Source organism: Stenella coeruleoalba (assembly GCF_951394435.1).
Source record: "Stenella coeruleoalba genome assembly, chromosome: 12".
In the NCBI taxonomy this organism is placed as follows: Eukaryota; Metazoa; Chordata; class Mammalia; order Artiodactyla; family Delphinidae; genus Stenella; species Stenella coeruleoalba.
The window spans coordinates 54661594-54687569 of NC_137158.1; the positions used below are offsets into that span (position 1 = coordinate 54661594).

The 25976-nt window shown below is 40.3% G+C and overlaps 1 protein-coding gene across 4 annotated transcripts in view; it reads left to right on the forward strand.

Moving 5' to 3' along the window:
* Positions 1–25976, forward strand: part of NCOA7 (nuclear receptor coactivator 7) — a 144884-nt gene that overhangs the window by 39671 nt on the left and 79237 nt on the right. Inside the window, exon 1 of one of the 4 annotated variants that reach the window (XM_079939512.1) lies at positions 17078–17854. The exons of the other annotated variants lie outside the window; for them this stretch is intronic. The gene's annotated coding sequence lies outside the window, so the exon portion shown is untranslated. Of the gene's footprint in view, positions 1–17077; positions 17855–25976 lie in introns of those variants that run through there. 4 annotated transcript variants of the gene reach the window in all.

Consider the following 25976-nt stretch of genomic DNA (forward strand, 5'->3'; position numbering starts at 1 on the left):
TTTTTTTTTTTTTAACCAATATGAATTTAAAAATAAACTAAAAGTGACTGAATTTTAAAATATTAATGTTTTAATACAATTATTCTGTTGTAGGTGAGCATCAATTGTTCATGTTTGTTTTAAATGAAAAATGCTAATCTTTATGCTGTGGGCAGTAACATCTGTATAGGAACTTGATGGACAGTAAGTTTGATGAGAAGGGCTGGTTGGGCCTGTTGAAGTATTCTCTTCTGTGTACAGAAAGCAAGGCACTAGCAAATCTTCCTGCTAGTAAGTAATAATGTGCCGTGGAGAGTCTGTATGACTTGGATAACAGCTGGGAAATTTCTTTTCCTGCATTCAGAAATCTAATGTGTCTCCATGACTTTCTTTTAGTACACAGTTTCTTTTATAGGCGCATCGTATGAGAAACTTCAGCCCCTCTCTTGAGAGTAGGTCTGGCATGTAGAAGCACCAGGTAATATAGTAACTAGGTAATGTCCTGGAGGCTTGAAAGAAGTGCTTGAGAGATCAGAAAAAGACAGCATTTCCTTAAATAAGTGTCAAGTTTATATAAACTTGATATCTCCTTTTCTTCCACTCCTCATCTTACTACAGGCACCACGTCTAAGTTCAGAAACATAAAATCTTTTAGTTGAAAGACAAAGGTCATCTGGGCTACCAAGCCATGGCCGGAAACTCCGCTGCATCTGACAAATAGGCCTTTTCCAGCCTGGATCTGAGTTTTTCCAGCCAGAGGAATGTCCCAGGGACTCCCAAGGCTACTTGTTTCTTGCTTGAAAAGCTCTTGTTAGTAGACAGTTGTTTTTTAATTTTTAGTTAAAATTTATTTCCTTTCAACTTATTCCTCTCATTCCCAGTTACTTAGGATCCACACAAAATAAATAAAATCCTTCTTTCGTATATTCTCATCGCATGTATTTGAAGATAACATCATATTCTCTCTCAACCTTTTCTTTTCCAGGCTGACTATCCTAAGTTTCTAAATCTCTTCACATAAAATAGTTTTCAGATTCTTCACCATCTTGGTATGGTCTTGAATAATGTATTTGTAGGAATATTACTTGTTATCCTTACTTTTGTTAATACAGCATCATATTTCCTTAGTTTGTTGACAATCATACTCACACTGAGGGAAAAGAGTGTTTTTCCTTGTGAATTGTAATTTTAATTTTATCTTGTTTTCCATTCATTATTCAGTTACCAGGAAGTTTGAAGCCTGATTTTCAACATCAAACCTATTTGCTGTCCTTTTCCAGCTTGGGCCAAATTACACAGCCTGAACAGCATGCCTTCTACGTCCTTATCCAAATAGTTGATAAAAATGCTGGATTGGAGAGCTTTATGCAGTCTGGCGTATTCATTATTTAACTACTACCATTAGTAGTTAAATAATTATCTTTAAGTCTTTCTACTTGCTGTAAATCAATTTTCTCTAAGTTTGCTTAACCAAATTCTCTAGCTCGGCTATTTCCATCTTACTTTTAAGAAGGTAGCAACAGACATTTTCAAGAGCCTTAGTGAAATCTTCATATACCGCCTCCTGTGACTTGTCCATCAATATGCCAAATCTAGCAGCCCTATTAAAAAGATAATTATTTTAGTTTGTATTCACTCATTTTAGCATACCAGTGGTGGCTCCAGGCAGCCAATAATTCATCTTTAAGCAATCACAAATGATTTGTCTGATATCTGTCAGTTTGTTTTTTGGGAGTTGGTATCAAGCTGCTTTTAGTGTGTCATTTCCAGAATCTGTGTTGTTTTTCTTTTTAACCAGGATTTTTTTTTTCTTTTAATCTTTTTCCGTGATTCTTACTGGTAATGGTTCTACCACTCAAGGAGTTGCTTCTTATAGGGCTAGAGACTTCATCCTGGATTTCATTTTCTTCTTAGCCATGGATGCTCTGTGCTTTTTAGTTTTTTACCGAGTCTGTTTTTTTTTTTTTTGTTTGTTTGTTTTGTGGTACGCGGGCCTCTCACTGCTGTGGCCTCTCCCATTGCGGAGCACAGGCTCCGGACGCGCAGGCTCAGCAGCCATGGCTCACGGGCCCAGCTGCTCCGCGGCATGTGGGATCTTCCCGGACCGGGGCACGAACCCGCGTCCCCTGCATCGGCAGGTGGACTCTCAACCACTGCGCCACCAGGGAAGCCCACCTAGTCTGTTTGATAGAGCTGCAAAATAGGATTGGACTAGATCCACTTTATCTCTCTTGTAAGTTAACTTCATCCTGGGTGCCATAGGCAGTGGGCCTATTGCTTCTCATCATCTCAACATCCATAGAATTTCCTTGTTACTTTTTCCGTTGCATTGTTTACAAACTTCTATTCATGCAGATCTTCAGCTGTCCATTGTTGTTCTTAGAGGTTTGTGTCATTTGTGTTTTGCTTTTGTTTGAGTTTCATTACGTGCCTTTCTGCCATCCCATATTCATGCCCGTTGGAAACATGGGCTCATCAGGAAACATTTGTTTCTGGAGGTGCTTTCTGCTTTGCCTCTCCAACAGGCTCATCTGTGATGGAGTTGGCAGAATTGTTTTGAAAGAACGTATGTCTCTTGAGCCATTTCCCTTTTAGACTGTGGCCTTGAAGTCGTACCCATCTGTCCTTTCCCTCAGGAAACATTTGTAAGAATGCACGGCCTGGTGTAATAACAGGATGCTTATAAGGTAGTAACAATGGGATAAATACTGGAACTGGTGTGACTGCCAAGTGCTATGAGTGTGGGGCAAAAGAAGTGACTGTCCAAAGGAGCTTGGGCATCATCGTCAAAGAGGTGACATTGGGCTGTCTTCAGATACCATAAAGAGAGAATGAAGGAGGGAAGACTGGGTAGATGCATGGTCACATGAAAGTGCATATGAGATTGCGTGTGACTGGGACACTGAGAGAGATTTCCTTAGATCATTTGGGTGAGTTGTCTTGCACTACCTACTGTATACTTAGATATCTTCCTTTTGATTTACAGTCACAATCTTCAGCTGCAAGGTAAGAGGAAAACATCGTTGAAGACCCAAATCCACAAGATTCCTACCCAGAACTTCCAAGTCACTAGAGAATCATTTCAGTTTTTTTCCATTGTGGATCAATCCCTTGACCATGTGTCTGGACAAGTTCCTCTTGACTGATGGTTTTGATAATTGTTAGGAGGTTCTCTGCCACTTTGTCCTAATTAACACAACCTGGTCAAATTTTGGTTGCTTTCAAACCCCCCTCCCTTACAGGGAGCCTCCAGTACTTTACTCTTTCTCTTTTAACTATTATAGCAATCAATAAAACAAGCACTGAATTACTTTATTACTTGCTAGGTAAGAAATCACACACGAATTCATTGTTAATGCTAATGAAGGATTGAAGTTTGAATTCTGGAGAGGAAGAATGAGTCCATAAGCCCACAACCAATTAGTTTTAACAAGTCCCATTTGTCATTGGTCAGTAAAGAGGCTTCATTTATGGCCCATGAAGGTCTAGGGTACCAAAGATGCTCAGAAGTTGAGTTTCTAATTTTTTTTTTTTTTTGCGGTACGCGGGCCTCTCACTGCCGTGGCCTCACCCCCTGCAGAGCACAGGCTCCGGACGCTCAGGCCCAGCGGCCATGGCTCATGGGCCCAGCCGCTCCGCGGCATGTGGGATCCTCCTGGGCCGGGGCACGAACCCACGTCCCCCACACTGGCAGGTGGACCCTCAACCACTGAGCCACCAGGGAAGCCCCTCTAATTTTTTTAATATTAATTTTTAAAATTTTATTGAAGCATAGTTCATTTACAATGTAATGTTAGTTTCTGCTGTACAGCAAAGTGACTCAGTTATACATATATTCTTTTCATATCCTTCTCCATTATGGTTTATCACAAGGTATTGAATATACCCTGTGCTATACAGTAGGATCTTGTTGTTTATCCATCCTGTATATACTGGTTTGCATCTGCTAATCCCAAACTCCCAATCTTTCCCTCTCCCACCCCCCTCCCCCTTGGCAACCACAAGTCTGTTCTCTATGTGAGTCTGTTCCTGTTTCATAGATATGTTTATTTGTATCATATTTTAGATTCCACATATAAGTGATATCGTATGGTATTTGTCATTGTCTTTCCGACTTAGAAATTGAGTTTTTAAAATCAGCTTTGGCTGATGGGCTACTCAGAATTCACAACCAGGTATAATGAAACACAGCACCAAGTTTACCTCCTAGGGAAGTGCTGCTATGAGTGGGAAGTTCTTTGGCAGGACTCATGAAGGACAGCTAGGATCTCAGAAGCTTCTGTTGTTTTCCACAGCCAGGTTGGTCCAGATCTCACACCAGTGTGATGTCATCATCCTGTGTCCCCAATGTGGCATGGTCTCTGAGCCTGCTCTCTCCCCTGCCACATGTTCTGCCCACCAAAATTCTGTTACTAGCTTCAGTTTCTCTCTGGAGCCCCTGAATAACTTTTTTTCTTGCATCTTATCTAAATTATTTTCCAACTTCTAGACATTGTGTTTAATGAAACTAATTTTTTCAAGATAAAATTTTGCTCCAATCTATGTGACCATAGAGTAAAACTGTTGGTCCTAGAAATTTAGTGACTTATTAATTCGAGGTCATAAATTTTAAGTGATTCTCATAGTTTGACCTCATTGTGGAGAAAATGATAAATTAAGGAAGAAGCAGAAACCAGGAAAGACAAATGTGCTTATAGTGAAGATCACGCACAGACACATAAACTATTTAGTTGTCTAGGCAGACAACTAAAACGCTTAGAAGAAGTAAGTGGGGCAGGCCTTTGGTGTCAGTCTGGGTGGAGGCAGGATGCTCTGGGGGCTTTAGCATCCTCCCTCATGCCACTGCCGTCAGTACTCCTCCATGCCACCCCAGAGAAACGTATGGTCCTAATAAAAGATGCAGCTTTAACACAAGTCCCCAAGTCTTCCTTAAGCTTTCTAAAACTCATTTCTGCCCCCCGCTTCTTCCTGTAGAGAAATTATAGAGCGGTCGCTAGCATAAGCAGGGCCTCTTTCCCTCTGTTTCTTCCTTCCTTTTTGTTGGTTCTACAAAATTGTTTCCTCTGAGAAATAATAATGGCCCTTAAAAAAAAAAAAACTGTCATGTTAAGCTGTGAAGTTTTCATTGTTTTTTAAAAATCATAATGCATGCAAAAATATTTGGTAGGCAGATTATCGAGAAACGATAAAGAATCTTTAAAAATAAGATGTACTTTGATACACAGTGGGAGAGTATTCAAAGGAACTTGTGGGTGGCTTATTTTTGTTTTTAATAAACAAACCTGTTTGGCTTTAACCATGGAAAGCGAGCTGTCATGAAACGCTTATCTGAAATCACTAGATATAACTAAAGTGACTTAAAAATATTGATATAAATAATACTTATTAAATACATGTGGACATAAAATAGTCCTCTGCAGCTGTAAGAAAATTTTAAGACATTTCAAAAAAACATAATGAAGATTTTTTATTTTCTGAATAATGAATCTCCATATGGTTTATATTTATTTACTTAGTTTTTTATTTTTATAGACATTTAGGGCTAAAAAATACCTTAAAAGCCACTTAAGCTAACTTCTTGGTAGAGACGAGTTACTGAGCCTTGAGAGGTTGTTATTTAACCAGGGTCAGCTAGTGGCTAGTTAGGGAATTTTCATTCATTCATTCACTCATTCCACAAATGTATATTTTGGTTCTGTTGTATAGCCTGGATACTGTGCAAAGCACTGAGCCTTCAGTGATAACTAAAACAGACACTGTCCCTTATCTCATGAAATTTACATTCTAATGGGGGAGCCAGCTATTAAACAGCTAATTGAAATAATTACTCAATTACACTATTGCTAAGTGCTGCAAAGAGAAAGTATTGATAGATGGCAGCAGAGAGTCTATAGCTGGGAGACGTAACCAAGTCTGAGGATCAGGGAAGGCCTTCTTGAGGAAGTAATGTTTGACCTGATCTCTGAGGGGTGATAGGGATGAGGTAGCTAAAGGGTGATGGGATGCATTCTCGGTAGAGGGAGAGCTTGTGTAAAGGTAGAAGGAAGGTAAAATCAGTAGGAAGTAGCAACGGTGGAGTGTGGAGATCGAAATGGAGCAGAATCCAGGGTCCAGGTTTCTATGTAAATAGCTTAATGAATAGTGGTATGTACTCCAGTAAGTACATAATGGTAAGTTTCACCTCAGGGAAACCAGGATTTGGGGAGGCAACTTTCAGGCTCAGTTTTGGTCATCTTGAGTTTGGTGTGCTGTGAAGAGTGCATAGAAAAGTGGAGTAGGTGATTGGATCCACAGGGAAGAAGCTCGGAGCATAATCCTGAACTGCAGGTATAAAGTGGAGAGTCAGGAGTTTGGGAATAAAAATGGAAGCATGGGCAGTGAGTCTTCTGAGAAAACAGTGTGGGGAGACAAGTCCCAAACCTGCTCTGTCCCTCATCTTCCCCATCACAGTAAGCACGGCTTCCCATTAGCTTAAGCCAAAAATCTAGGAGTCAGTTTTAACCTTCTTTCCCTCACTTTCCACACCTAATCCTTTAGCAAGCCCTGTGGACTTTACCTTCAGAACATAACCTAAATCCGTCCACTTCATCTCCTAATTCCCATCACCTCTCTTCTGGATAGCTGCCATAGCCTTTAACTGAACTCCTCACTTCCATCCTTGCCCTTTACAACCCATTCTTCATGTAGGAGCCAGAGAAAAACTTTTTTTTTTTTTTTTGCGGTACGCGAGCCTCTCACTGTTGTGGCCTCTCCAGTTGCTGAGCACAGGCTCCGGACGCGCAGGCTCAGCGGCCATGGCTCACGGGCCCAGCCGCTCCGCGGCATGTGGGATCCTCCCGGACCGGGGCACGAACCCGTGTCCCCTGCATTGGCAGGCGGACTCTCAACCACTGCGCCACCAGGAAAGCCCCCGAGAAAAACTTTTAAAACACAAATCAGATCATCTCATTCTCTGCACTGAATCTTCCAGTGGCTTTTCATAGCCCTTGAAATAAACTCTAAACTCCTTATTCTGGTAGAAGGCCTGTGTGTCCCAGCCTCTGCCAGTCTCTCTGATCTCATCAGTGTTCACCTGGGCACCACCTCCTTGTCGCCGGCGGCCTTCCTCCTGAACACAAGCACAAGGGGGTTTGAGGTGGAGAGACCCCTCCACACCAAGAGGCGGTGGTGTCAAGAAGGCCAGAAAACGTCTGGTCAGTAGTGTTGATTGCAGCTGAAGGGTCAGATGAGACCAGAATTAGAAATCGTCTCCTGGGGCCTCACAGCCCCCAGCCTCTGCTGGCTCCATCACTGCTGCACCCTGCGTGGAGCATTTCCTGACGCCAGCTGCTCTGTGACTGCAGTGTCGCTGGGATGAGTGTGTAATTCACCTGTGCCACCAAGCTTGGTATCCTAACTGGTCAAGGGCACTGCACACTGAAGCATTATTCTTGTTAGAACGAGAAATAGGGACTAGAGGAACAGAAGAGTAATTGAGAAAATACGGTTTTTACTAATTGCAGAGGCTCACCCTTTTTTTAATTTTTTTTTTGTTTAAATTAATTTTTATTGGAGTATAGTTGATTTACAATGTTGTGTTAGTTTCTGCTGTACAGAAAAGTGAATCAGTTATACATATACATATATCCACTCTTTTTTTAGATTCTGTTCCCGTGTAGGTCATTACAGAGTACTGAGCAGAGTTCCCTGTTCACCATTTTTTCATGATTTGAAACAGCAGTAAGTGGTAACAATAAGAAATTCAAACAGTATAAAAGAGTGGAGCACACATGACTTTTAAAGTCCTCTGACCTTCTTCTTTCCCCCTCTCGTCTGCAATTTCTGTTCCTCAAAGGTAACCTGGGTGATAGAATCACGCCTATCCTTTCAGAAATATTCATGCATATATAATCATGTTTTCTCTTACTTGCTGTAGCTTCCTTTTTGAAAACTTAATGCTATATGTAATATAGACATCTTTCCATGATGGCTCCATGTTTTTGCTATTACATTGTTGCATTGAATGGCATTTTATACATATCTTTTGTGTTTTTGTGCAAATATTTCTGTAGAATAAACTCCTAGCAGTCATCAAAGCCTATGTACAGTTAAAATTTCAATAATTACTCCAAATTGCCCTCCAAAAATTTTGTCCCAGTTTGCACTCCCACAAGCAGTGTTTTTTTTTAATTTTATTTATTTATTTTTTAACATCTTTATTGGAGTATAATTGCTTTACAATGGTGTGTTAGTTTCTGCTTTGTAACAAAGTGAATCAGTTATACATATACATATGTCCCCATATCTCTTCCCTCTTGCACCTCCCTCCCACCTCTCTAGGTGTCACAAAGCACCGAGCTGATCTCCCTGTGCTATGCGGCTACAAGCAGTGTTTTTCATAGGATGTTACCACTGCTGTAAAACACATGCTTTTAAAAGTTGCTACTTGGGGACGTCTTGGTCTGTTAAGTTTCTCCCTCCCCCTTCCTTCCTTCTCTTTTCCTGTCTTTTTTGTCTCTCCTCATTTTATGTCTTTCTTATTTTTCTTTCTTCTTTCTCTCCTTCCTTTCTTTTTCCCTTCCTCCTTTACCATCCATCCAGTCACCAGTATTTTCTAAGAGGCTGTTCCACACTGGACAGTGTGCTGTGACAGCCCTAAGCAGCTAGTATCACCCTGACGAGAGGATAGAAGATTCCATGCCTGCCTGCCCAGGCCCAGATGAGATTCTGCAGGCACTGAACTGTGTTCGTTTGAGAGCAATGAGCATAGTAGGAGCATACGCGTATCTTGTGTGAAGAGAAATGGAAAAGACTGGAGGTGTTTAGTCAGAAGAAGAAAAAAAAACTTGGTGTGAGGCGTGGGTGTGCTCTCTGTCTCACATGTTGAAAGGCCTGCCACAAGGAGCAGAAATCTCAGTTCTCTGGTGCAAGCGGGAAGTCAAACCAATGGATAGAAACTTCAGAGGTGGAATATGGCATTCAGTCTCACGCAGAACTTTATAGATGCCGTTGATTTACTTGTAAGTCATCATTGTTTAGTGTTCCTTTTCATGCAAGTGGGAAAAAAAATCTCCAAGAGTAGACAGGGCACTAAGTGGGTTCATACACTATATCTCTCAGCTGTTTCCTCTCCATTCGTGGACCCCACAGGGAGCTGCCAGGGGTGGCTCCAAACCCTCATTATGTGGTGACAAGCAGACTGCCTCAGCTCCAGCCCCACACCTTCCTGGGTGGGAAAGGGCTCATGTAGTTGTCCAGCTTAGAGTCTCCCTAAGTGAAAACTCCCATTTGGAAAAAAACAAAAATAAAAATAAGAAAACTCTGGTTTGGGAAAGGCAACCTGGGAAGGCGCGCACGGTGGCCAGCGGTGTGCTGTACTCGGCCAGGGGGCAGGTTCTGCTGCTCTGGTGGCGGATCAGTTCCCTGGGCAGCCCCAGTTCTGCTCAGAGCCGCTTACTCTCATCCACTGTTTTGACAGCTTGGAGGAGGAACCTTCTGGGAGCCGGACTTCTCTAGTAGCCATCTTCTGATGGCATAGATTTGGGGATCGAGGGATTCGTTTGGGAGTTGAGCAGTTACAAATCCATTTTCTTTGACAAATCAGGGTTTTTTTTCCTGGCAATACAATTCCATTAAAAAATTTAGCAGGCTTTCATTCTGTTTTCATTGGCCAAACACCATGGCTGGAAACCAGAACCATAGCCTTGGCGGAGCCACGGTCTTTGGATGAAGATAGAATTTGGCTTGAGAATTTTGGTCTCTCAGCTGTGGGCTGGTACTCAGCCCATCTCCTTAGTCTTGAGAGTAACACTACCCTCTGGGTCTGTGCTTCAGGGCAGTGAAAACCAGTGACCTGAGCTGGGGAGGCACTATTGATTTCCTTCTTAGGAGCCCTGGGCTGTATTTCTGCTGCATTTGTGCAATGGGGCCATCATCACGTGTGTCTGGCAGAGGGAATAACTGGAGGTAAGGGGCCTGAGGAAGATCAGCTTCTCACAAATCCTCATCTCAGAATAGTGAAGTCCCTCCCTGGCTGGTCCAGTGGTTAACACCTTACCTTCCAATGCAGGGGGTGCGGGTTCCATCCCTGGTCAGGGAGCTAAGATCCCACATGCCTCATGGCCAAAAAAACCAAAACATAAAACAGAAGCAATATTGTAACAAATTCAATAAAGACTTAAAAAAAAAAAAAGAATAGTGAAGCCCCCTACTTTCCTTGTACTGACTTTAGTTTGGGGCAGATAATTTGGCTTTCCCACCTCTGCAAGACTCTAGGTCACCACACCTTAGCCGCAAACAAAGGTTTTCTCTTCGTGAAATTGTATTTTCATCTGGCTCTACTTTCAGCAGATCAGTTACAGCCCAAACTGGTCTCTTTTTGGAAGACCTTACTGAAGGCTAAATAAGTAGACAGTTTACTCTAGAATCCTAAAAATTCTCTTAAGTCCCCTAATGATGCAGTCCTGATAGACACATGATCTAGTTTTAGCATACAGCATCCATTTTATTGTCACATGACAAAAATGGCGAACTTCCCAGCTGCTATCCAACCCCAGCTCAGACAGTCCACATTTTGGAGTCACTCACATGTAAATTTACACAATAGTCTGAACTCTCTTTTTGAGGGGTGGGTGGTGTCAAGTAACAGAAAACAGATCAAACCAGCTTAGGGGGAAAGGAGTTGGGAGATTTACTGGCACCCATAAGTTAAAAAGTCCTGAGATAGATTTTAGATTTGACTTAAAGAATACCTTGATTTGGGCCCCAAATAATGTTGTCATGACTCAGTTTCTCTGTATATAAGCTCTTCCATTCTTTTGTCTTCCTTCCCAGGATTTACTTGATAAACACTGACAACACAGGATCTCCCCTGTGCAACAGTAGGCAAAGTGAGTGTGTTACCTGTAGTTCACGTGAGACCTGAGGTTCACTCTGATTGGACCAGCTTCGATCATGTGCTGGTTCTGGGCAGCTGTGCAGGAGGAGCCTCGGTGCTTTGATTGGCCTGGGTTAAATACAGTTGACCCTTGACCAACACAGGAGTTATGGGTGCTAACCTTCCATATAGTCAAAAACCCACATATAATTTATAGTTGGCTCTCCATATCTGCAGTTCTGATGTGTCCATGGTTCTGCATCCACAGATTCAACCAACCTCAGATCATGTAGTACTGTAGTGTTACCTCTTGAAAACAATCCCCGTGTAAGTGGACCTGTGCAGTTCAAACTTAATATTGTTCAAGGACCAACTGTGTCTTTCATCCCTAGAGCTGGGGTGGAACCCTACCCAGATACGGTATTAAAAGTGGGGGAAGGGTATATTTATTGAAAATTGGTCCTTGATGGCAAAACAAGGAGGAACAGATTGTAGGGAGGTCAACAAAAGTCTACTACAATTATCTATAGTGTATCAGATACTGAACTAGGCACTGGAGTTGAGTTTTAAAAAGAAGAATGATATATGTTGCGTCTTGGTGAATTTCTAGGCACTGGAGTGTTTGGAAGGGGTCTGTAAATATAATTGTTAATCCCATCACTGGATAGATAATTCAGTGAGATGACTTTTAAGGAGCTTTCCTACCTGAAATTTTATGATTTGTGCTTCTTGGAAAATAAGATGAAAAAGATAAATTTTTTATTAGCTTAGGTAATTATTTTAAATTATTATTATTTTACCATTTTAGAATCTTTAATATTGTGACAGCTTTATGTAGAATTTTGAAAACTCAATTTAGTGCTTTAACATCACAAGTCCTCTAAACAATATCTGAATATAGAGGAATTAATATATATTGATGAAGAACTCCTTATTTTTTGTGTGTATAATAGATTTACTAAGGATATAATAGTTGATAAATGCTGAATTTTAGTTTTTGCCCGTGTTGCTGTGAAATTGTAATGTGTAATACATGGGTTAAATATTGAGCCTTCTTTGTGCTAATCCATATAAACAGCAATGAAACTTTCCTTTGCTTGACTTTCATTTGAACTGCAACTGGTATACTCCCTGCAGAGCATCTCAGTGATAGTTAAAAACATATTTATTTTCCCTCATCTTATGAAATATTGTTATCATTATATTTTGGTTTTGTTCAGAAGCTTCTTCAATCTCAGCCAGAATAAAGTCCAGCTGAGTTTTTTATGGCCTAACACAGGAACATGGAAATCCACAGGAAATTTGGATGACTATTATTCCAATATTATAAAGGTGTAAAAGAGTTCCATAATGTGTACGGAAATTAAAAGGAATTTCTCCGATCAGAACAATGAAAACTACATAAACAAATGCAAATCTATATGAAATTACCTTGCCTTTTATCAACTACTATTAAAAAATCAAAAAGAAAATGTAATAAAATCAAAGTGAAAGTTTCTTGGTAAAGACTGCTCTTGTAGAAGGTGGTTTGATTACTCAGTTAATGGCATATAATGAATTTTGTTTCCGTGTGCCAAGTGACATATTAAGTATGAAGAAGAGTTAATGATGGAAAAGTCCATTTCTCTTTATCTGGGGAAATGGGCAGGTGTTTGAGTGGTGAGGGAGTTGTTAGGTTTCAGGGTAGTTGTCCCCCTCAGAGCACCTTATATTCTTTAAATTAGTACATTGGTTTTGGGCAGAGTTTGATTTCTGTCATTGTAAGGGTATCAAGCAACTTCACTGTGGTATTAGTCCCTTTTAGTCTATGTGACATGCTGGGATTCAAGGATTTTAACGATTTGTGGAATTTGACATAGATAACTTATAATTAGCCTGCTTTATCATTGCAGCACTGAAGTTTGTTTATTTCTTATCTGTTCATTCATTCATTCATGCCCCACCTTATTCCATAGAGATTTGAGGCACCTTATAAAAACTACATTTATGTAACCCATATATATAAGCAGACTTGTTGTGGTCCAGTCCCAGCATTAAGTCATATTCAAAGAAATAAGTATGACAGTGAAAATAATTGAAAATAATTCAAATACTTACTTCACCTCTCAGAAAACATCCAAAAGGGGAGTAAATGCATTATATGTAATAGAACTTTAAAAAAATCCTCTTTGCCCATCTCTCTGAACTTTTACATGGCTGTCAGCTATCTCCCCAAACTTTCTCTGTCTTGAAACCTACACAAAGGGTCTCCTCAAATCCAGTCAGTCCTTACCTTTCTCCTTCTTTCCACCTTCATTTTTAGGTATTTTTCTTCTTTTTTTAAAAAAAATTAATTAATCTATTTGTTTTTATTTATTTATTTTTGGCTGCATTGGGTCTTCGTTGCTGCATGCGGGCTTTCTCTAGCTGCAGCGAGCGGGGGCCACTCTTCGTTGCAGTGCGTGGGCCTCTCATTGTGGTGATTTCTCTTGCTGCGGAGCACGGGCTCTAGGCGCACGGGCTTCAGTAGTTGTGGCACGCAGGCTCAGCAGTTGTGGCTCGCGGGCTCTAGAGCACAGGCTCAGTAGTTGTGGCGCACGGGTCTAGTTGCTCTGCGGCATGTGGGGTCCTCCTGGACCAGGGCTCGAACCCGTGTCCCCTGCGTTGGCAGGCAGATTCCTAACTACTGCGCCACCAGGGAAGTCCCGATATCTTTTCTTCTATTTCCTCTCTCATTGTATATTCTTCTCCACTTCTCTCGTCCTGCTAATTTATTTCTCACATTTGTGTCAATAAGCCCAGAACTAGGGAAAGGGGAAAAAGCTGAGAATCAAACCCAGAGTTTCCCTTAGGAGGTAGCACAAGGAATGAGGTTGCAATTATCCACATATTCATATATTTTCTCTGTGTTACCCTTATAAAAAAAATTGTAAAATACTAATTAAAAACTGAAAGTCCAGGCTAGGGAACATATAAATTAAGATGAAAAATAGAACACTAAATGGCCTGTTATTAGTTGTATAGTTGACTCAGAATTACAGTTGACCATAGAACAACATGGGTTTTAACTGCTCAGTCCCTCAGTCCACTTATATGCAGATTTTTTTTTTTTTTCCAATAAATACAGTCAGCTTTCGGAATCTGCAGATTCTGCATCCCTGGATTCACCCAACTGTGGATCAAAAGCTTAATATAGGATCCGGGGTTGGTTGAAGCCATGGATGCAGAACTAGCCGATATGGAGGGCTGACTATGGGACTTGAACATCCATGAATTTTGGTATCTGGCTGCAGGTCCTAAACCAATCCCCCATGTATACCGAGGGATGACTACTTCATGGTTAGTGATATAAAGGGACTCCTTTCCATAGTTCTCCCTAATCATGAGTGGAGCACACCAGTTCCCCAGGTGACAAAGCCCTTCCTAGCCTTTAATTCTGAAATTACATAGGATTCACATCCTAGATAAAAGGAACACTAAAAATTTAGTGGTAGTGTCTTTAACATCCATAAGGGCAATTTACTGCAGTTACTATGAGTGAAAAGAGAGGATATGAAGCCAAAACGTGACTTAAAGACATTCTGCAGTAGGCCAACACAGTACAGTCCAAGACTGCAGGTTCCTGATGATCTGAATTGACCTAAGAATAAAACTTTATGTTGTCTGTAGCAAAAAATGCAAACAGTGACCTTAGGAACCAAAGCAGTGATGTAAACGAGTGGATGCTACGTGGTAGCTGTCAGCCTTGGGCGTGGAGGTGCTGCTCGGATGGAAGAGACTGGTGACTGCACGGCACATGCCCTCTCAGAGGAGGGAGGCTGCTCTTGCTCTGCTCCATCCTGTTTTGCCATGTGGGGCTCTAGTCCAGTGCTATGTGTCTTCTAATTCTTCAAGGTCAGCCTGAAATCTGGATTTTAATGTAAAATGTCCCCATTTTAAATGCTCACCATTAGGTCATTTGGATTTTTAGAAAGTGCTTGTGGGCCAAGCAGGACTTGCCAGCAGGTGTTCAATCATTCAACTCTCATCAGAGGAAGGGGGAGCCTGCATGTTTTTCACACAAGTCTTTATCAGTCTCACCTCCATCTTCTCTGCTGTGCTCAAGGTTGGTTCTTTGGCAAAGTCTAGCATCTGGTATTCTTGGATTCTCCAATACCAGCTGGGTGTCCAACCATTCAATTCAATCCTCTCACTAACAGCTCTGAGTAAATGTCAGACTACACAGGTTTAAGGGCTCAGTTTCTCAAGACTGCCCTCACCCCAGATGCTCCTTGTAAGTTCCACATCCCGAGTCAACCCATACATACAGCCAACTTGGGTATGAATTTGGTTCCCATGATCCCCTACTCATTCACTGGAATGACTCACAGGACTCAGGAAAACACTTTATTTACATTTACGAGTTTATTATAAAGGATATAACTCAGGAACAGCCCAATGGAAGAGAAGCATAGGGCAAAGTATGTGGGTGGGGAGAACAGAGCTTCCATGTGCTCTCTGGGTGTGCCACCCTCCTAGAACACTGATTTGTTCACCAACCCTGGAAGTTCTCTGACCTCTGTCATTTAAGGGCTTTCACGGAGGTTTCACGGGGTAGGCACGATTGATTGAATCATTGGCCATTGGTGATTGAAGTGAATCTCTAGCCCCTCCCCTCTGTCCCCTCTCTCAAGGTCTAGGGGTGGGGCTGAAAGTTCCAAGCTTCTAATCAAGCCTTGGTGTTTCTGGTGACCAACCCCTATCTTGAAGCTATCTAGGCCCCCTCACTCCCTACCCCTCCTCCCCACACATACCAGAGTCATCTCATTAGTATACAGAGACATTCTCATCACTCAGGAGACACCAAATGTTCTGGGAACTCTGTGCCAGAAACCAAAGGAAGAAAAAGATCAAATATTATTTTTTATTAAACCACAGGTGTTTATTTTGGTTGGTTACAAGCAAACTAGTATACTTGAGAGACAACCACGGATGAGGTTTTTTGAAGACCCTGACCAAGACTGCTGTGGTTGGAAGATCATCACCCTAGAGATGGGCCCTCAGATACATGAAAGCAAGGCCAGACTTTTTCTTCCAAAATCTATGTTTGTTTCACCCTTATACACAAATGAATTACTCCAGAGTTCAACACTAATTTCAGTAGGGAAAGATTTCAAAGTAGGTATTACTAGTGTCCCATTTCCTGAATTTTATTTTTAAGCAATGTCACTTCCCAAGGACATGACCAGTATATATTAATTGGAAGAAATACATCTACATACTGGATGTAAGCCAACTAAATTATGGGCATCTGCCAAAATAATTCAAAAAATGTCATGCCTGATATAAGGTTATTCTTTCTGAAAGTACCTATAATGGGAGGAGTTATGATCCTGTGTCTAGTTTATGACATTGAAATAACATTATCATAAAAGGATATGTGTGTGTCTAACTTGTTTAAAAGCAGTTAAGGGCTTCCCTGGTGGCGCAGTGGTTGAGAGTCCACCTGCCGATGCAGGGGACACGGGTTCGTGCCCCGGTCCGGGAAGATCCCACATGCCGCGGAGCGGCTGGGCCCGTGGGCCATGGCCGCTGAGCCTGTGCGTCCGGAGCCTGTGTTCCGCAACGGGAGAGGCCACAACAGTGAGAGGCCTGCGTACCGCAAAAAAAAAAAAAGCAGTTAAAAATTATTAGAATATATTTTAAAAGTTGGAAGGGTGAGAGAAGTTGAGTTAGAGCATATTATAATATTATGCCACTCATAACTGTTTTCTGTAAGCAGGCCATTTCTGCTGATCATAAATGTTGTGTTTCACTCACTAGGCCTTCAAGAAAATGTTAATTTATATACTAAACTGATTTCTTTTCAGGATTGTCTTTTTTCAGCCTTACTTTTCTCCATGTTTCTGTAGTTTAAGCAGTTAACAGGGATTTAGGTTAAAATCTGAGAACAAGATCCCTGGCATCTTCGTATTTCAGCTTGAAAATTTTCAGAGTAGTATTCTTTAATTAGTTGCTTGTTTTGCTTAAGTGGCTTCAATAAATCAAAATTTTCTGTTTCTCCAGAAGAATTGTGTCCCTGAAATATGTTGCTGTTATGCTGAGATGTATATGTCATTGAAGTATATATCCCAATGCTCTTTTCTGTAAATGTCACTGGGGAGTCTGAGCATATGATTCATTCTGAGTAAAAGATATTTTAAAAAATAGTTAACTGACTTAAAAAAAAAGATTTCTGGGCATGCTAAGGGGCTCTAGTAAAAGAAAAAAAAAGTATTTGGAGGACTTCTTGGCTTTGGTCATAAAGAATGAATACCTGTTTTCAGTGAAGATTAAAGAAATCAGATATGAAAATGAGATGAACTCCTTAAAAATCCTGACTGGTAACAATTTTCCTTCCAATATCTCCACCTCCAAGAGGCTGTTTTGCAGTCACCCAACATAAAATGAGAGCTCGTGTTTGTGGTATTTTCATTGCACCTTTAGATTTCAAGATGGTCCTGAGTAAACTTTTTGTTTTTTCTTGAGAAATATTTGCTTACTGCCGGTCACTGACAGGAGTGAACTTTTTCAAGTAACGTAGACAACACATTGCATAGATGCAGAAATGATTTAGACATGGGAAACTAAGACACTACAGTGATATGCTGCTCAGTTTACAATTATTTGTGACGCAAAAGCTAATTTAGCCAGTGTGGTAGACTGAATAATGACGCCCAAAGATATCCAGCTTCTAATCCTTAGACCTGGGAGTGTTACCTTCTCTGCCTAAAAGACCTTGAAGATAAGATTAGGTTAAGGCTCTTGAGATGGGGAGATTATCCTGGATTATCCAGGTTGGCTTCTGAATGCAATCTCAGTGTTCATATAAGAAGGAGGCAGAGGGAGATTTGACTGCAGAGAAGCATGTGTGACAGTGAAATGAGAAACTGTGCTGCTGGCTTTGAAGATGGGAGAAGGGGCCACAAGGGATACAACTCTAGCAGCTGGAGAAGGCAAGGAAAGAGTGTCTGCAGGTAGTGTGGCCCCGTGACTGAGTTTGGACTTCTGACCTTCAGAACTGTAAGAGAATATGTGTGTGTTGTTTTAAACTACCAAGTTTGTGGTAATTTGTGACAGCAGCCATAGGAAGCTAATACAGCTAGTTGATTTGATGATATTAAGTTAAATAAACTACATACATAATACCATTATAAAGCAAAAGGGAATTTAAAAACTGCCAAATACGTAGTCATTTCTTAACATTTCTGTTTGCAGATTTTGGTTAGTTTCTGTATTGCTGTGTTTATCAGCTTATTCTTGACTGATAAGCAGTAAAATTCCTAATATTTAAATATTATATTTACAGGACTTTGCCGATTACTCTTAGCAGAATGCAATTCTCTTATCTCCCAGAGCAAGTTCCCTTTTCTGGTTCCCTTTCTCAGTTTATGGCTGAGATATATATTGCTGTTGTCCGTACGTATTGATTCCCATGTAACTTTTTCAGGTTGTGACTCAGCATCCTGATTTTTGGAAAAGGGAACCAGACTCCCACACGGGCACTCTATATATGCAACAAAAGCCTGTCTTGTTTCGTAAATACAAGGCAAACATTCTACACAGTAGGCATCCATTTTGTGGCAGTACCATTGTCATCCTGGTACTGGGGGGAGCGTGTAAGGTTCTCTGAAATGTCCCTTATGAAGCCACCCCCCCCAAGCCTTCTCTGAAAGTGTGACAATTTGTTTATGTCCACTCCTGGCACCTGCACTTTGATTACCAGAGTCCCCTCAGATCTGCTGATTCCACCACTGTTATAATAGCACAAAGAAATCCTAGAAAAGGGAAAATTTTGTGGTGTGTCCCTGATTGGCATTCTGTTTAGCAGTCTTTATTGGAACCCAGTTGTTTCTTGAGGCCAAGGGAAATTCTGTTACCTGTGTTCATCTGGATGGCTGTATTGCTGGTTAGTGAACTCAAAGCCAAAGGATTTCATTTTCTAACTGTGTTGGTTCTATGGAACCAGAGTTTTTCCATTTGAACTGATGAATTCCCCTGGGGGAGAGGGGGATTTCATGATCAAAATTAGACTAAATGAGAAAAATGAATGCACATTTCAAAGGGTGGCACTAGAATCAGGTACATCTACAGATTTTCCCAGGGATTACTCCTGAACTTTTTGGTTTTATTTGATCATAATTCCAAGAGAGAATTTTCATTAGGTGAGTGTTCTGTTTCGTTTTGTTTTTCAATGATTCCCCCCCACCCCCGGCTTGAAGTTTGATTTTATTTGGCATTTATCCCAGTTGGGAATTTGCAGTGGAAACGGAAGACTGACCTTCCATTTGTGAAATCACAAAATGAAATGGAACACCAGAAGTGATGTTCTCCTAGAAATAATAAATAGCTTTGTGCTGGTGTCTAAATTCATAGCACAGTTAACTAAAGTTAATATTTATGTACAGTGAGAAGAATAATGTCTGGAATCTCTCAGACATCTTTGTTGTGTTATACTCTTTTTATATGTTACCTCATTTTCTTGGATCTTGAGAGATCCCCAAGTAGTGACAACAACAGTGGCACAACCAAGTAGGAACATCTGGTTATTGAGCTCTTACTGGGAGCCAGGCACAGGTTGAGTTTAATAGTACAGGTAAGCTGTCCGTGTACTACTTAGTTTAATCATCAGAAAACCCCATCTGAGGCCGTTGTTTCCCTTTCACAGATAAGGAACCCGAGTTGAGATTTAGTAACTTGCCTGAAGATGCATACCTAATAAAGAATGAGGGTTCAAACACAGATGTTTCTGGCTCACAGGCCGAACTTACTCGGTGGCAACACCCATTCCCCTGAGTCTGGAAATGGCAAGAGTCTGGTTTAGGCAACCGGGAAAAAACAGCCAAGACTCTGAAGGTCAGAACAGTACAACGACAAGGTTGCAGTGGAACAGCCAAGATCAAGAACTAAGAGAACGTCCCCTGAGGGCCACAGACCAGCTCCGCCTTGATAAAGAAGGGGATTGGGGTTGCAGTGCAGCAATTTACTGTGATAGCTGGATTCAGAAAAAAGAATATACCTCTGAATGAGATTTAGCAAAATGTTGTCATAGCTATAGATGCTTAGTTTTTTAAAATGTATTTGCCTTATAATTACAAAATTAATATATATGCTTGCTGTATAAAAAAATTCAACACCAAATTACGTAAGTGTAAAGTAAAAGTTACCCCTCTTCTCTCTTTCCCCATTGACCAACCATTTTCCCATACCTATATATCTAAACCTATGTACATATATAGCTAAATGGAATAGTTGTTGGTCTTGGAGGGTTTTCTTTTATTTTTTGTTTTATTTCACAAAAATAGGGTCATACTATAATACTGTTCTATAACTTTTTAAATGAAATAATATTACATCTACATCTTTTATGTTAATACTCTTATTTCCGTACAGAAGCAATTTTGAGGAGAAATATTTGTATTAAAGAAGACTGTATTGGGGGGTGGGTGAAATGGGTGAAGGTGGTCAAAAGACACAAATATCTAGTTATAAAATAAGTTCTGGGGATATAATGTACAGCATGGTGACTATAGTTAATAATACTGGATTGTATATTTGCAAGTTACTAAGAGAGTAGATCTTAAAAGTTCTTATCACAAGAAAAAAAAATTTGTGGCTATGTGTGGTGATGGATGTTAACTAGACTTATTATGGTGGTCATTTCATAATATATACATATATTGAGTCATTATGTTGTACACCTGAAGCTAATATAATATGTCAATTATATTCCAATAAAAAATATGCAAGGCTATTACATGCAGTTTGGGAGGTCACAACTTGGACCTGACCTGCTTGAATACTTCCAGTGACGGGGAGTTCCCTTTCTGGTGAAACAGCCAGTCCCACTATTGGATTGCTCTGTTAGAAAGTTATATTGAACTAATGTTTATTTTTTTGTGACTTCCTCTTGCTCGTTAATATGTTCTCTGGAGTTCCACAGACCAAATCTCATCCCCTCTTTTTTTTTTTTTTTTTTTTTGCGGTACACGGGCCTCTCACTGCTGTGGCCTCTCCCGTTGCGGAGCACAGGCTCCGGATGTGCAGGCTCAGTGGCCATGGCTCACGGGCCCAGCCGCTCAGCGGCATGTGGGATCTTCCCGGATCGGGGCACGAACCCGTGTCCCCTGCATCGGCAGGCGGACTCTCAGCCACTGCGCCACCAGGGAAGCCCTCATCCCCTCTTTACCTGTAACTGGATGAAATGAGACACCAAGGGGTATGCTTAAGAAAATTAAAAGATGAAAAAACTTAAAAAAAAAACGATAAAAGAAAAAGAAGATTATATTGCCTCCATGGCTGCTCAGTTTTGACATTTTCTACTTTTCTTCATGGAGATATTAGCTCAAATTGTAGAGCAGAGCTTCTTGCCTTTTTTTTTTTTTTAAACATCCTTTGTATATGAAGGGTGTTCTTTCTTAACCTCTGGATTTTCCCAGGGCTGGAAGCTCTGCAGTGGAAGATGTAATCAGATGTGAGGGAGCACAGGAAAGTGCAGACTCTTAGGAAGGTTTAGTTTGGATTTAAAAGGTTTTTTTTTTAACCTCAAAAATAGCTTTAGCACATTTCCTAAGCTCAGCCAACTGTTAGAAGCAGACAGGACCTTGAAAATCATGTCAGCCTCTTGCTTTTGTTTACCTTAGAAGTCCTGGAGAGTTTATCTTATTTCCAAAGAAGGTCACAACTGATTGTCAGACAGCCAAGCCCAGAACCTCTTTCCTTCCTGTGAGCATGTTCTCCATTGAAGCCTACCAGGTTGCCAAACCATTCTCCCTCAAATAGTTCAGAGAATTTCCAAAGTCCAGTGGATTTTATTTTAAAGTCAAAATATATATATGCCATAACACCTTTAGGAGAGATCCTGGAGGCCCTGTGGCCATTGTGAATTCCTGTTCCACAACTTAACCAAGCCCTGTGACCTTGCAAAGTGGCCCTAATTTTTCTCAGCCTTCCATTTCTTATCTGTAAGATAAGATTGCCTACCTCCTTGGCCTTTTGTGAGGATAGGATAATATTTATAAAGTACATAACACAGTGCCTGGTTCATTAGTCAACTCAATAGTAGTTGCTGTTAGAAGAAAGCTCTTTCAAACTTTTCGAAATAATCTTTTTTAAAAAGTAAAACTCAATTTTAAAAATGTGACAATATATGTGTTAAATTATTGTAGGAAGGAGACTTCAAAGACTAAATACTTAAAAAAATTGGGGGGGGGGACTAGATGTTGTACATGGTTTAAGATCCAAAATATATAAAAGAGAAGCAGAAAGTAATTTTTCTTACTCTCTCTTTCCCCACAGCTACTACCTTTCTTTAGCTGGAAACTCACTTTACAAATTTTTTGTTATACCCTTGTAGACGTATTCTATGCACATACTCAGTAAGCTTTAAATATGAAACGATTTCTGTCTTCAGTCTTTCCTCTAGTCTCTTGCTGATAGGGCTCTCTGTTGAGTCAGCTCTAGGTCAGCACTGTCCAGTACTGTCTGATGACACAAGTGTTCTATACTTGTGTTGTTCAGTACAGTACCCACTAGCACATGCGTCTATTGAGTTCTTAAAATATGACTCTTGTAACTGAAGAACTGAATTTAAAATTTTTATTTAATTTTTATTACATTTAGTAACCACAGGTGACTAGTTAGTGGCTACCATATTAGACAGTGCTGTGCTAGATGTTTATGTCTATGGCACTTTTTATAGAAACACATGGACCTCAAATTATGGAATTAAGAGTCGTAGAGAGCCACTAAGTTAATATTAATGAAAGAAGTCTATAGTTTAATATATTTTTAATTATATGTGGCTAATATATTTTCTTTTTAAGTATCTAGATACGGAGATGAGAGTTTATTTTTGAGAACATGTTGCTAATCAAAGAAAGCTGTGAAATGGCATGTTTGTAGGAGAGGAGATCTCAAACAATCAGAACGTAACCTCATTTATCTATTTATTTTTTCAAGAAGTATTTATTGAATAGCTAATGTGTACCATGCACAGGCCCTGGGACCATGGCATTAACAGAACCTAAACAAATCCCTGCCCTCATGAAGCTTTCACTCTAGTGCTAATGAAAACCTCCTCTCTGCATTTGGTGCCTTTTTGTGTTACATTCCACTGGCGGTCAGCAAGCAACAGGGAAGACCTCTGCAGAGACAAAGAAAGGAACTTGCTCCAGGCCCTTGGCTTTGATGGCTGCCAGTGCTCTAAACTTATTTCCTTTAGTAAAGGAAAAAGCTTCATAGGAAAACAGTTTTCACTGAGCTACTAAAGAATGCTTTCTTTAGTAGTATCACGTTATTTATTTCTATAGTCTGCTATTTCTGGATTAGGATACGAGTAGGGGAAAAAGTGAGGTGTGCATATGTCTTACAAGTGCACACAATTTTAATGTAAAAAGAGCCAAGAGATTCCAAAATAAGTCCTTTAGTATTCCTTTTTTTTAAATTGGAGTATTGTTAATTTACAATGTTGTGTTTCAAGTGTACAACAGATTCAGTTATACGTACATACATACTTATATATTCTTTTTCAGATTTTTTCCATTATAGGTTATTACAAGATACTGAGTATAGTTCCCTGTACAAGACAGTAGGTCCTTGTTTATCTTATATAGTCCTTTAATATCCTTTATGGAAAGGCACATATAAGCAGCTCAGAATCACGATGGTGAGCCACACTGCCTCATTCTTCTGCTCTTGGGGAAGGTCTGACTAGTGTAATTGCCCCTCCCTTTACATTTTCTCCCCCAAACAGTGATTGCCTCTTAGTGTTAGCATTTCATTTGATTTAAGTGTTAGTTTTATTTTTCTGCATTTTCAAAATTTCCTAGTATGAACACATATTATTTTCATAATAAAACAAAGAACAATAAATTATATTGTAAAAAAATAGTTCAGTCAGAGAGATGATGAAAGCCTGAAATCATTCCATGGGAGCAGAGACCAAGAAAAAGAGGTGTATTTGAGAGGGAGAGATTTAGGAAATAGAATTGACAGGGCTTGGTTACAGTAGTGAGAGGAGATTGTGTAATAAACACTTGTTTTATGAAATTGTGATCTATTTTTTAAAAAGAAATGAGCATCACAAAAGGTTTATTGTTTTTTAGTTTTTTGGTTTTTTGGGGTTTTTTTGGATTCACAGCAATCAAATGTTAAATATGTCTCACCATTTTCAATCACTCATCTGTTTAAGATGACTTGCCAGGTAATTTTTTTTTTTTAATTAATTAATTTTGGTTGCATTGGGTCTTTGTTGCTCTGTGCGGGCTTTCTCTAGTTGCGGCAAGCGGGGGCTACTCTTCGTTGTGGTGCGCAGGCTTCTCACTGCGGTGGCTTCTCTTGTTGTGGAGCACGGGCTCTAGGTGTGCGGGCTTCAGTAGTTGTGGCACGTGGGCTCAGTAGTTGTGGCTCGCAGACTCTAGAGCGCAGACTCAGTAGTTGTGGTGCACGGACTTAGTTGCTCCGCAGCATGTGGGATCTTCCCGGACCAGGGCTCGAACCCATGTCCCCTGCATTGGCAGGTGGGTTCTTAACCACTGTGCCACCAGGGAAGCCCCAGGTAATTTTCTTAGTCCACCATATAAATGTGTACATTTGGGGCCATTAAAAAAGCTTTGGTGAAATAAAGGGAGTTTATTTTCTTATGTAACTTTTTGTTTCCAGTTATCTTAATTTAGTAATAAAACCCTTTTGTGAGAATGTCTTAGAATGATGCTGATTCGAAGAACAAAAGGGAAGGCTTGGGCTTCCCTGGTGGCGCAGTGGTTGAGAGTCCGCCTGCCGATGCAGGGGACACGGGTTCGTGCCCCGGTCTGGGAGGATACCACATGCCACGGAGCGGCTGGGCCCGTGAGCCATGGCCGCTGAGCCTGCTCGTATGGAGCCTGTGCTCCGCAAAGAACACGACGACGGTGAGAGGCCCGCGTACCGCAAAAAAAACAAAAAAAAAACAAAGGAAGGCTTAAAAGATAAAAGCCCTAAAAAGGAATGTTTGAAGAGCATTAACTATACCACATTTATCAGATTGGCAGTTATCCCCCCTTAGAAAAGTATTAACAATGTATTTCCATGCTTTGGGGAAGGATTTTACAGTGGGCTTCCAGAACTCACATCTGATTTCCAGTTACAAGATCAGAATGTTCCCCTCATATTGATAACCTCCAGAGAAACAAATTCTCATGAGTTCTCTAGTCAAAACAAAAGATGTAGCTGATTGTAAAATTACTGAAGTGTTAAATTGTACTCTGTCTTCTGTTAAACAAGTTTGGTATTGCTATTATCTAGCTTTTTTTTTTTCCTTTCTGAAATAACAACTATGTTTGGCTATATGGGTTGACAATAATGGTCTGTGTGGAAAGGGGGGGAAAATGAGTGAAACAATGTATCCCATTTTGTTATTTCTGCGTGTGAAAATCAGCCTCTAATGAGATGTCTCCGACAGTGCTGCTGTTCATCAAAACATGTGCCCTAGATCTGAGTGAATTTAATTATAGTGGGAACAGTGAAATAAGGACATTTAAATTAACTTACAGTAGAAAAATTCAGGAGATTAAGAAGCAGCAACATATCTCAGTCTGCATAGAACTAATTTTTGAAGTCTCTTTTCTCTCCTCCCTGGAAGGAATCATTTTGGGAAGTGGGCAATAATGTTCACCTCAAGCATGTTTTTGTTAAACCAGTATATCAGAACAAGATCAGCATGTCCTTCTGGATACAGAGATCAGTTCTTTGCATAGACCTCCCGAAGCAAAGAGCTGATCTCTGTGTGATATCCAGGTTACTGCATATTAATTTCAGCCTCATACAGAAGTCTTGATCGAGAGAGAACTTGTTTTATTAGGAGCATTATCTGACACGCCTTTGCAAAGAGCCACCTACTCTTTTACCGGAAAAAAACAGTTTAAAATCTGACGATAGAAAATAAAAACATGCTTCCTGGATATAATTCCTTTTTATGAATTTCCAATTTTTTTTAGTTTGTGTTCTTATTTGTTTTTTTAACAAGTAAACCTAAAGAGAGAGCTAAGCTAAGAGATGGGCAATATATTCATTTATGACTTTTTTCCAGCTCTCCTTTCTCCTAGGCCATATACTCATTGATTAGCTAATGGCTGCTCAGTGAATAACAGCTTAGTTGAAATGTTTT